This window comes from Ischnura elegans, chromosome 1, assembly GCF_921293095.1.
Source record: "Ischnura elegans chromosome 1, ioIscEleg1.1, whole genome shotgun sequence".
In the NCBI taxonomy this organism is placed as follows: Eukaryota; Metazoa; Arthropoda; class Insecta; order Odonata; family Coenagrionidae; genus Ischnura; species Ischnura elegans.
Window position 1 is genome coordinate 159,425,826 of NC_060246.1, and position 10,209 is coordinate 159,436,034.

At 37.5% G+C, this 10,209-nt stretch overlaps 1 long non-coding RNA gene across 1 annotated transcript; it reads right to left on the reverse strand.

The window, feature by feature from the left end:
* Window positions 1-241: 241 nt before the first annotated feature.
* Window positions 242-8,729, reverse strand: LOC124172673. Its single transcript, XR_006868242.1, has 4 exons — window positions 8,335-8,729; window positions 5,009-5,262; window positions 4,732-4,923; window positions 242-3,327 (listed from the first exon to the last, which is right to left on the reverse strand). It is a non-coding gene; the product is annotated as an uncharacterized LOC124172673 (long non-coding RNA).
* Between the last annotated feature and the right edge of the window lie 1,480 nt (window positions 8,730-10,209).

Below are 10,209 nucleotides of genomic sequence, written 5' to 3' on the forward strand. Positions count from 1 at the left end.
GCGATTCGTAAATGTCTCACCACAGCTCTGCGGTCCTCGACTAGAGCGATAATTTCTCAGCGCCTGGTATCTCAAATTAAAATCACGAGTTAATATAACATCACGCGTTCATGAGTTTGATGCCATGAGTGTGAAATCATCCTTCTTTTTATGTTTCCTACTGCTGACCATCAACACTTATTTTTAGCCATATATGCCCAATCTTTTAAGAATTAGGATGTAATTTTAAAATAAAGACATGTTTCAGGAAAGTTTTTTTTATTGACACAAGTATAAAAATGGCAAGGAACATAAATAGCTAAATATATCCATATGAAGTTCACTTTTTTCCAGCTTCTAATATTTTGAAAGTTGGTATGCTTTTATGCCAATCGTTTCCAGCTGCCGCTCTCTTGAAAATTGTTAGATTACACCTCTTCCTATCGGATCCAAATGTTAACTTCATTCGCTATGGGACACAGTCTAGGAAGAGTGTGGTTGTAAACAGGAGAGAATGGATGGACACTTTCGCTGACCTTGAGACTCGAGCAACCGACTGCAATCGAGGGAATTGAAGACCAACTGATGTGGAGTTTGTATGAGTTGAAGTCTTTTGCTTTCAGAGTTCTTCGGCAGAATTTCACCACCATTACCAATGGTGCATTAGAATCATTCTCTTGCCCTTGAAATCGACAGTAAATGAATGAAAAGTATGTAAATTGATATTCACGCTCTGCTTTGTCACGTAATACTGACAAAATGAGTTTCTTTCCACAATAACGGTGAAGAGAAGATAACAGTTATTGCCTGCTGAGGGTTACCGAACCCGGGCATGGACGCATGCAAACAAAAATACGAAGTTCGAAGTGCGAAGTGGCCAATTAATGCAAAAATCCGAAAGGAAATCAGGAATACATTTTTCTGATTCCTTAAAGATGCCGAAAGGTCCATTTTTACTTACAGAGACTCCTGTTTTTTTTGCAGGAGATATTATTTGGGTTCAGAACACATTTGAGCATTCCTGAAAGTTTTTTTACTAGAACGATTTAGCCGATATTCACCCTGATAAATGCACTCAGGTACTTGATTAAAAAAAAACATTTTTTATGCACAGGTTTTGAAAATGTCAGTGTATGGAAAGATGGATGTGTATGAATGTCGAGTATTCCGTTTTGGATTCAAGCATTTGCCATTGAATATGAAGAAGCCATTTAAATTGATAATGGCCATCTAATTGTATACCTTAAGCCACGAACGCCTATCTGGGAATTTCCACTGGAGAGAGTTGAAATGAACCTGGAAAAAGGTAAGCCTGAGTAAATATCATAAATTTCATCTTTTCTCGCATGGGAATCGCTCATTAATGCCGGAGAAAGTATCAACTCTTATTCATAAGGCACATTTGATTTTTTTCCAGATGCTTTTTCAAATATTTGGTATTGGAATGTATTGCCTCAAAAATTTCGGAAAAAAACGTCAAATCTATGACGTACATTATTCGGTCATGTTTGTTTTCAGCCCGTTTGCTGTCAAACACGTGGAGATCATGGAAAAAATCCGATATGCGGAAATAGGATTCCAGTGCGGTAAAGGATGTCCGTTGAAATCTGAGGTAAATTAAAAACTGAAAAAAATTGAACGACGGGTCATCGAGTTAGTTTCTTAACCCTATCTCCAGAATATTTTGAAAACAAAAACACCACTGAATCTATGGATGATGCTCACCGTGAAAAAATATTTTGCTTACTATATGTGGCTTGTTAGCTAGGATCCAGGGCGAATAAAATATTGTTTTTGTGGCGAACTTTATCCTTGGTGTACATAAATTTGCACCGGTGCGCATGACAGGGTACAAAGCCACTTATTATATGGAGCCCTACTTAATTACTTAGTTTTAAACCGCTTAAAAAGTGCGGCTTTAGTTGCTTCTTAACATAAAAAAGGGAAGAAAGGAAGAGATATTCTACAGGTTTGGCATACTGTCTGCAATTATGACTCCGTGAAACACCAACACATAACTTTTAGTTTAACTGTGAAAACTTGAAAAAAACCAGGTGCATTGTAAAGACATTTGTAATAATTACTGTTGTCTCATTGACTAAAATTATTGATATTTTGAGGGAAAAAAATAACTAGCTCTTTTTTATCACTTTCCAAAATTCTGAAAATAAAACGTGAAAATTCTGCGAGATAACCTTAAATGGCTGTTTGAAAATGGCCAAAAATATGGACGCATATAGGGAACATCTGTCCGGAATTATTCCTTGTAAAAACAGTTTCGAAACTCCATTTGTGATCTATTTTTTTTACCCCAACGGCACCATCGCTACAGCATCCTATGAAACGATTTCGGCAGTCGTAATGCAATTTCCAAAAACTGAAGTACGAAATGATTATTTGTGATCAACAGTATTAGAGGAGAAAATATCGTAAATTTCATGTTAGTTCCTTTATTTATCTTAGTAACCTCCCAAGAACGTTCGAGTGTGTGTTTCTGAGGGTGTGTCTATCTCTGGATATAAAAGTTACATGCGTAATAACTGAGTTTCCTCGTTGAAATCGCGCACAAGAAGCAACTTCATTCTAACCCTAAATTTATATACCTATGGTGTCAGGAAGCCCTTTGAAAGATACACAAAACCTTGACGATGGGATGCATCCTACAATGAAATGCCTCGCATTATTTTCGGGAAACGAAGACTGCCAATACCCATAGCAACGGAGGGAATACACCAGAAGTGTATGCACCTGATCTGATGTGATAGATGCGCCTGACGATGTAGCCATGCTAGAAAATACGTGTCGCACTTTTTCAAATATGTTAGTGAACCTAACTAAGTTATTTCTATCATTTTCCAGCAAATATTGTCATTAATTTTGAATTTTCCCTGTCTCTAGCCATACTTATTACGCTAAGGCACACGGAAAGCAGTTTACCAATTTTACTGTGGTTAGCCCTATAATAGGGCTCAAATTGAGGTGTAATTGAGGTTCATATTGTCCATCACCTTTCTGTCACACAGTTGAAAAAGTCCATTTTTGTGTGCAAGATCTCTTCAATGATAGCCATAAGGGGCAGTCTGGCTTTTTCGTATAGTCGGCAGTCGCCAAGGGCCCTGAGGTTAGGGACCTTTCACAAGCTGGCGTCCAGTGTGAAGCCTACTAGCTATGAATGGACGATGTTCGGATGGCGGAGATCTTTTCAATGGACCAGTGGGATGCTCGCGTTGATCCCCGAGTGCTTCTTGCCTAGGGATGACTGGAGAGTGTAGATGATGCTGAGATCCTCACTTTCCATCGGCCCAAGTAGTTTATCCACGGACAGCCTTGCCTCCCTCAGCTTCATGCCTGCAAAAAAAATCGGGCAATGGAAAATTTATCATTAGCTGCAAAATAGTCATTAGGAAAGAGATTGAGCGTAATATAATTTTTATCCCAAAAAAGCGTTCGATACAGTCGACCGTAATATACTCGTGCAAAAGCTACATAATTTGGGTAAAAGAGAAGCAGTATTTCAGAGGTTCACCAGCTACTTGAAGAGCAGAAGTACCAGGGTGAAAATTTAAGATGACCATATTGGTGAAATTGCGCACATAAATGCCGGTGTTCCACAAGGCTCTATCAGAGGCCCGTTCCTATTTTAACATATATAAATTAGCCATTTAAGGCTATTAATATTAACATTATCATATTAAAACTCGCCGGTCAATATATATCACCTCTGTCTACCAGAGAAAGCGAATATAACCTTAAATGCGCGCCATGTTGTTCGTTTTTGACGTTTGAAATGCTCTTCTAAAACTTATTTTGACTTTCTCATCAATCGCATTTGAAATTTTCAAAAATTTAAGGTGTCGTAGGCCGTTATTTTTTCTTTTTAATGAAACGTGTTTTTATAAAAAAAATATTTTTATACTCTAATTTGGAGCGTAGCTCTCTACGGTGCGGAAACGTGGACACTGAGGAAAGAAGACGAGAGAAGAATGGAGGCATTGGAGATGTGGGTATGGAGAAGAATGGAGAGGGTGAAATGGACGGAGAGGAAAAGGAACGACGAAGTGCTGGATATGGTTGGCGAGGAGAGGCAGCTTTTAGATGAGATACGCAGGAGACAGAAGGTTTGGATGGAGTTAGGGCTTAGCGGTGAAGGGATGCTGAAAATGGTGTTGGAGGGTAGAATGTTAGGGAAACGAGGGAGGGGAAGGAAAAGAATAGGATTTTTAGATAGATTGAAAGAGAGTAGGCCTTACAGTGAATTAAAGAAGGCAGTGCTGGAAGGAAAGGGAGGCTCCCAGATCACCTCTTTAGTACTCCATGGAAACCTACCTTAATCGGTAGAATACTATAATAATAATATTATTTCAGTTTTACTACCCCTTAGATTTGAATGGGCAACCTTTTCTGTCCTGAAATATTATTGTCGTGTATCGGAATTTTTTTAAACATAGTCTCCACATATTTGACATTAACCTGGCTGAAAATTGATACGACCGAAAAATTTAGATCCTGCATTAGACGTTATTCCTGGAATTTCAAAACTTTGGGGCGGTGCATTTAAATAGAAAACATTATCATATTTGGAAAAAAATCCAATTATATTTGGAAAAATATATTTGAAACTATTATTGTGTTTGTTAAATCTACATTTTGAATACGAGTTAATAATTTTTTCTGAATTTCAAGAGTCACTCCCGCACAAATACATGCTCCAGAAATGTATGGTATTTACTATTACCAACATCTAAGGCTTACCTTTTTCCAGCTTCATTCCCATTCTCTCCAGTTGAAATTCTCAGATAGGCGTTCGTGGCGTAAGATATACATTCAGATGGCCATTATCATTTTAAATGGCTTCTTCATATTCAATGGCAAATGCTTGAATCCAAAACGGAATATTCGACATTCATACACATCCATCTTTCAATACACTGACATTTTCAAAACCTGTGGATAAATAATGGTTAATTTAATGATGTAGGTAACTGAGTACAATTATCAAGTTGAAGGGTTCTGTAACGCTAACATGCACCTTTCAATGCTGGTGAAATTGAGCTGAAAAACTCGAAGGAAAAGGCTTCAACTCGCACAAACTCCACTTCAGCTGGTCTTCAACTCCCTCGACTGCAGTCGGTTGTTCGAGCCTCAAGGTCAGCAAATGTGTCCATCCATTCTCTCCTATTCGCAGCCACACTCTTCCTAGACTGTGTCTCCCATAGCGAATGAAGTTGACATTTGGATCCGATAGGAAGAGGTGCTATCTAACAATTTTCAAGAGAGCGGCAGCTGAAAATGATTGACATAAAAGCAATTTATGTACTTTCAAAATATTAGAAGTTGGAATAAGTGATATTTTAGCGATTTAATTTTTCTCGTCATTATTCTACGCATGAAAATAAGAATAAAAAATTTCATGAATCATGTAATATTTCTTTCAAAATTCCAACCGGATTTTTTAAAACATTTGGGCATGTATGGTTAAAAATAAATGCTGGTCGTCATTTTTTAGGAAAATCAAACACAGCAAGAAGGATGATTTCAAACTCAAGGAATCAAACTCATGAATGATCTATGTTACATTAACTCGTGATTAATATTTTAGATACCAGGTGTTGAGGAGAGATCGCTTTAGTTGGGGGCCGAAGAGTTGTGGTGAGATATATACATATCGCTTACAGGAATGAATAGATTCACACAAAGATAAATATACTAATTGCAGTGATATCTATTGGCAATCCCCAAAAATAATAGTTTCTACTTGCAAAAACCTTTTGGTAATTTCATGGAATCAGGAAAAGGGCATTCTTGACTTCATTTATGATTTTTGTAGCATTTTAATGCGTTGCAAATTTGACTACTATTGACCTACGCTGTGCCAAAGAAATTAATAATTTCGAAAAATAAATTTCATTTCGTTCAATGCCAGGAAACAATTCATCGACCACAATAGCAAAGTTGCTCTTACATCTAGCGTGATGGGGAAAAGCTTGAATGTAGAATGATCCGATAGCTCTAGAACAATGCGCTTGATTCATATTTCATTTTCAACAGTATCACAGGATATTATAGAGGAGTAATTACAAGACAGGAGTATGTGTGATTAATAGACCAGTGGGTTGACGGTGGAAAAATAAAGAAAAGGGAATAAAGGTGTTCGCAAAAGGGGTAATAGGGAAAAGAAAGGCTATTAAGAAGAAGCTATGGAATACAGATGAGGTCCTAGACCTAATCGAAATTAATGGAGAAAGTAGAGAAACGTAAATACGTGTGGAGAACAGCCTTGCAGCACGACAATGAAAGAAAAGATTTCCCACAAGGGGAGGAAGGGTAGAGAAGCTGGTATGAGGGCCTTGTGCAAAGTTGTACAAAATTAACTCGTAAATGGTGAAAGTGAAATACATGTATACAAAAATGAGGAACCTTTTAAAGGAATGGAATACAACATGCGCACCATAAGCGGCAATGATGGAAATCTTATCATTGAATACGAAGACGAGGAGATAACATGGAGGTAATAATTTAAACAGCAACGGAAGAAATATCTGCCAAACTTATTTACTACACCCAGATCTGTAACGTGACAATCCAATGAATTCTAATAAAATTCAATAACTCTTGATTTGCTTTGTGGTATTCCATTATAAGTTTTCCTGGATATCAGACAATTATTATTTATACCACTTATTTTTCATCAGAGCTCGAATTTGCGCCTGAAGATGATGATATTTCATTGAAACCCGGGTCGCGCTCTGATAAAAAAATAAGTGGTAAAAGTAATTGTCTGATATCCAGGAAAACGTTCAATGAATTCTAGCCGTAAACATATTTTCCAGAAATATTTCACTCGAATAATGGCGGCAGATAAAAAAAGAGAAACATACTTTACAGTACTCATAATTCCTAGTACTTACACAAACTAAAAATTATATAAATAAAATTTGCGGTGTGTAATTTCAACGGCTGTATCTCAAAAATAGCTTACGGATGTTTAAGATGTTAGTAGTGGGGGACATAGGCGTATCCAGAGCCCCCCCTCTAGAAGCAAAAATCGTTAAGCTCTTCAGGGAAAATAGTATTTTTTCAAGCAAATAATTTTAAAAACTGATAAAGAGCTGTTACACTTTCCTTAAAATTTAAAATGTTGAAAAATGTTCCTTAAAATTCATTCACCTTTACCATGCTTAAATCTTACCTACAACTTGAACAACCATGGCTTGCCCCCCCACCCCCTAGTTTTGATCCTGCTTACGGCCTTGGTGGTGGAGGGAAGGAGACAAGTGCACTTCACGTCGTAGTTTCCTTGCAGTTATAAAAAAAATCAATTCTTGTCAATAATTACACTTCATACGCTATCTGCGTTACTTGAAGAATGAATTTTCGTGCACCATTTTGGCAAGAATGGATGTAAAATACATAAGGGTACACAAATAAAATCGGATTATTCGATCATCCACAACGGTCCGCCATATTTAGTACCTCCCTCAGACAAGGCAGGTAGGCGACTAATCTTTTGATTGATACTATTTGAATGTTCATTACTACTAAGTGTAATGAAGAAGAAAACCGCTGTTATTTATATTTATACAGTGCTCTGAGTTACTGTTTGTTGAAGTTAATAGTAATTATTTTAACGAAATATTAATTTGAATCAACAACATTAAGGACCCTCGCGCACTGGCAACTTTTACAAAGCAACTATTTAGTTGCTTTGTGGAAGTGCAAATGAAACACACGGCATTGACTGTGGCCCCGCGCACGGGCGACTTTTTAGTTGCCGCAACTGCCGTGTGTTTCATAGGGACTTCCTCAAAGCAACTAAATGGTTGCTTTGCAAAAATTGCCAGTGCGCGGGGGCCCTAAGTGTTGAAGTTTATAAATAAGCAAAGGTTTCAGTGGCGCCGACTCCATGGGGCTTGAGGGGGCCCGAGCCCCCCCAATAATTCGTTATGGGTGTGAGGAAAAAAGTGTCAGGCTTGTCGATTTTCCCTGGAGTGTCCAGATATCGAGATTAGAGTTATCAGGGTTCTAACTTTGATCATATGACTCTTATAAAATGCATAAAAGACTTACAATTCACTACTTATAAAATTTCCCGGGAAAAGATCCCCGGTTTGGGCCCCCCCAATATTTTTTGTAAGTCGGCGTGCCTGAAAGGGTTGTCAAGGGTAAGAAAAAGTTGTTTACTAGTTACCAACGCAGTTGAATAAATAAGCTAAAAGAGACAACAACACCGTGTTTAATTAAGAAGAATAATTAAGTTGCATTACTGTATATCTCAAATTCTTAAGATTCGGTTCTCGTAGCATGCGGAGGGACCCAAAAAAACTCACTTCATTCGTGCAACACTAAATTACTTACCTGCTTGGTCCAATGGTCGACAACAGGGTGGCCACCATTCAAACGCTCGTTGCTGTCGGTCAAGAAAAGATCACAGGAATGCATTCCGTGCTGGTCTCCAGGCTTTTGAATGGTGGCTTGCTTTTCATCTTGCTTTTCCGCATCTTTGCCGATGTCCTGATCTCAACTGAATGCCACCGTTTCCCTCAGAGGATTCACGTCCGTAAATGAGCCGATATTCTGTCCGAACGTCCTCTTATATTGTGGACTGCATCCGTCGTTACTTTCCTGCATCCTCATGGCGATAACAAGTTTGCTTCGACCGTTTGATGCTACTTCCTTCCTTGAGTCTAGTCACTGAATAATTTCAACATTTCGACGCCATCACGTATTTGAAATGAGTTACGAAAAGCAAAAAGTTTTCACTGTTATTCATAATATTTTACCTTTGAAAGCAACATGTATAAATAATTCCTTACAATTATTTCAACTGAGAAAGTAAGACGACGATGTGACAGAAATTAGCTACTTCTCCCTCGTTTCACCCTATTGTACGTTGCCAGTTTTTGGGATCCTAATTAAATAGGCTTAAAGACAAGAGTTAGAACGCGTACCTTCTAAGAAGAGCTGCCAGGTACGTGAAAAGACGTTACGACAGACGACACGTCTTGTTAATGTTACTGACCATTTAGATCAACTCGGATGGGAATCACTGTTAGACCATCGACTGAAAACTAGATTAAACCTATTATGTAAATTCGAGAGGTGTTTATTTTCCGACGAAGTTAGCCATATCTTACGAACGCCAACATACCAGTGTAGATCAGATCATTAAAATAAAATAAGAGGGATAGACTTTAGAACAGACCGATTCAGAATGTTTTTTTTTGAGACTATAGCGGCAGTGATAGGACTTATAAATAGGTTAATTGACTTGCATAGTAGCCTACTAACTTATTTATTCCTTAATGCATGTTTCTGCATTTTCCTAGCAGCATATTTTGTATGCTTTAACTTCATAACCAGATTGCCTTTGTAAGTAGTTGGCAATTTTTGCCTATAATATATGTGGAAGTATAATTTGTTAGTATTTCTATGACCATGTGGTGTGGGAATTTTATTGCTCCTGCACGCTGGTTACTGATCACCCCCTGCCAAAAATTCTAGAGTAGGCCTGAAGGGTCATTATATTGATGAATATTAGCCCATCTCAAGCTGATTGGACATGAAGTCACTGCAAAATCGCCTTAAATCACAATTAACATCAAATAGATTCCTAAGGATATATGTCACGGGATGATTTTGCATGAATTTGTTTCTGTATTCTTGAAATAATATGCTTAAACTCCGTAAAAATAACACTTTTTCTATTACTAATAAATAGGAAGTGGAATTGCGTCCCAATTCAATGTTACTGGTTTTAAGTCCATGTTCTTCAAAAACAAATTTCACATGGATTTGAAATGCTATCAGAAATTTTATTAAATATATAAAATCTATCAGGCACCTTTTATTCTAGTGATGTGATAGGATGCACTGTACAAATGCGTTAAAATCATAAATATCCTTTCGATTCCAAAAATTACCTTGCTGCACTAATTATATTAACAATAAATCGAAAATTAATAATTTACGAATGAGAGTCTTGGCTTGATGAATATCCTCCTTCTTTATCGTTTTCCTGTTCTTCCTGTACATTGTCCCCCTCCCTTCATGAATAAGCGTCCATAAATGAACCAATATCTTATCTTCTTCCTTCGACAGATAGATAAAATTTGACCGCGTACCGACATCCTTTTCCGTTTTATATCAATGCGTTGATGAGCTAGAACCAACTGCGACTTAATGCTCTATTTTTCCTTGAGTGATAATCCAAGATATTGCAGACCAAAACTT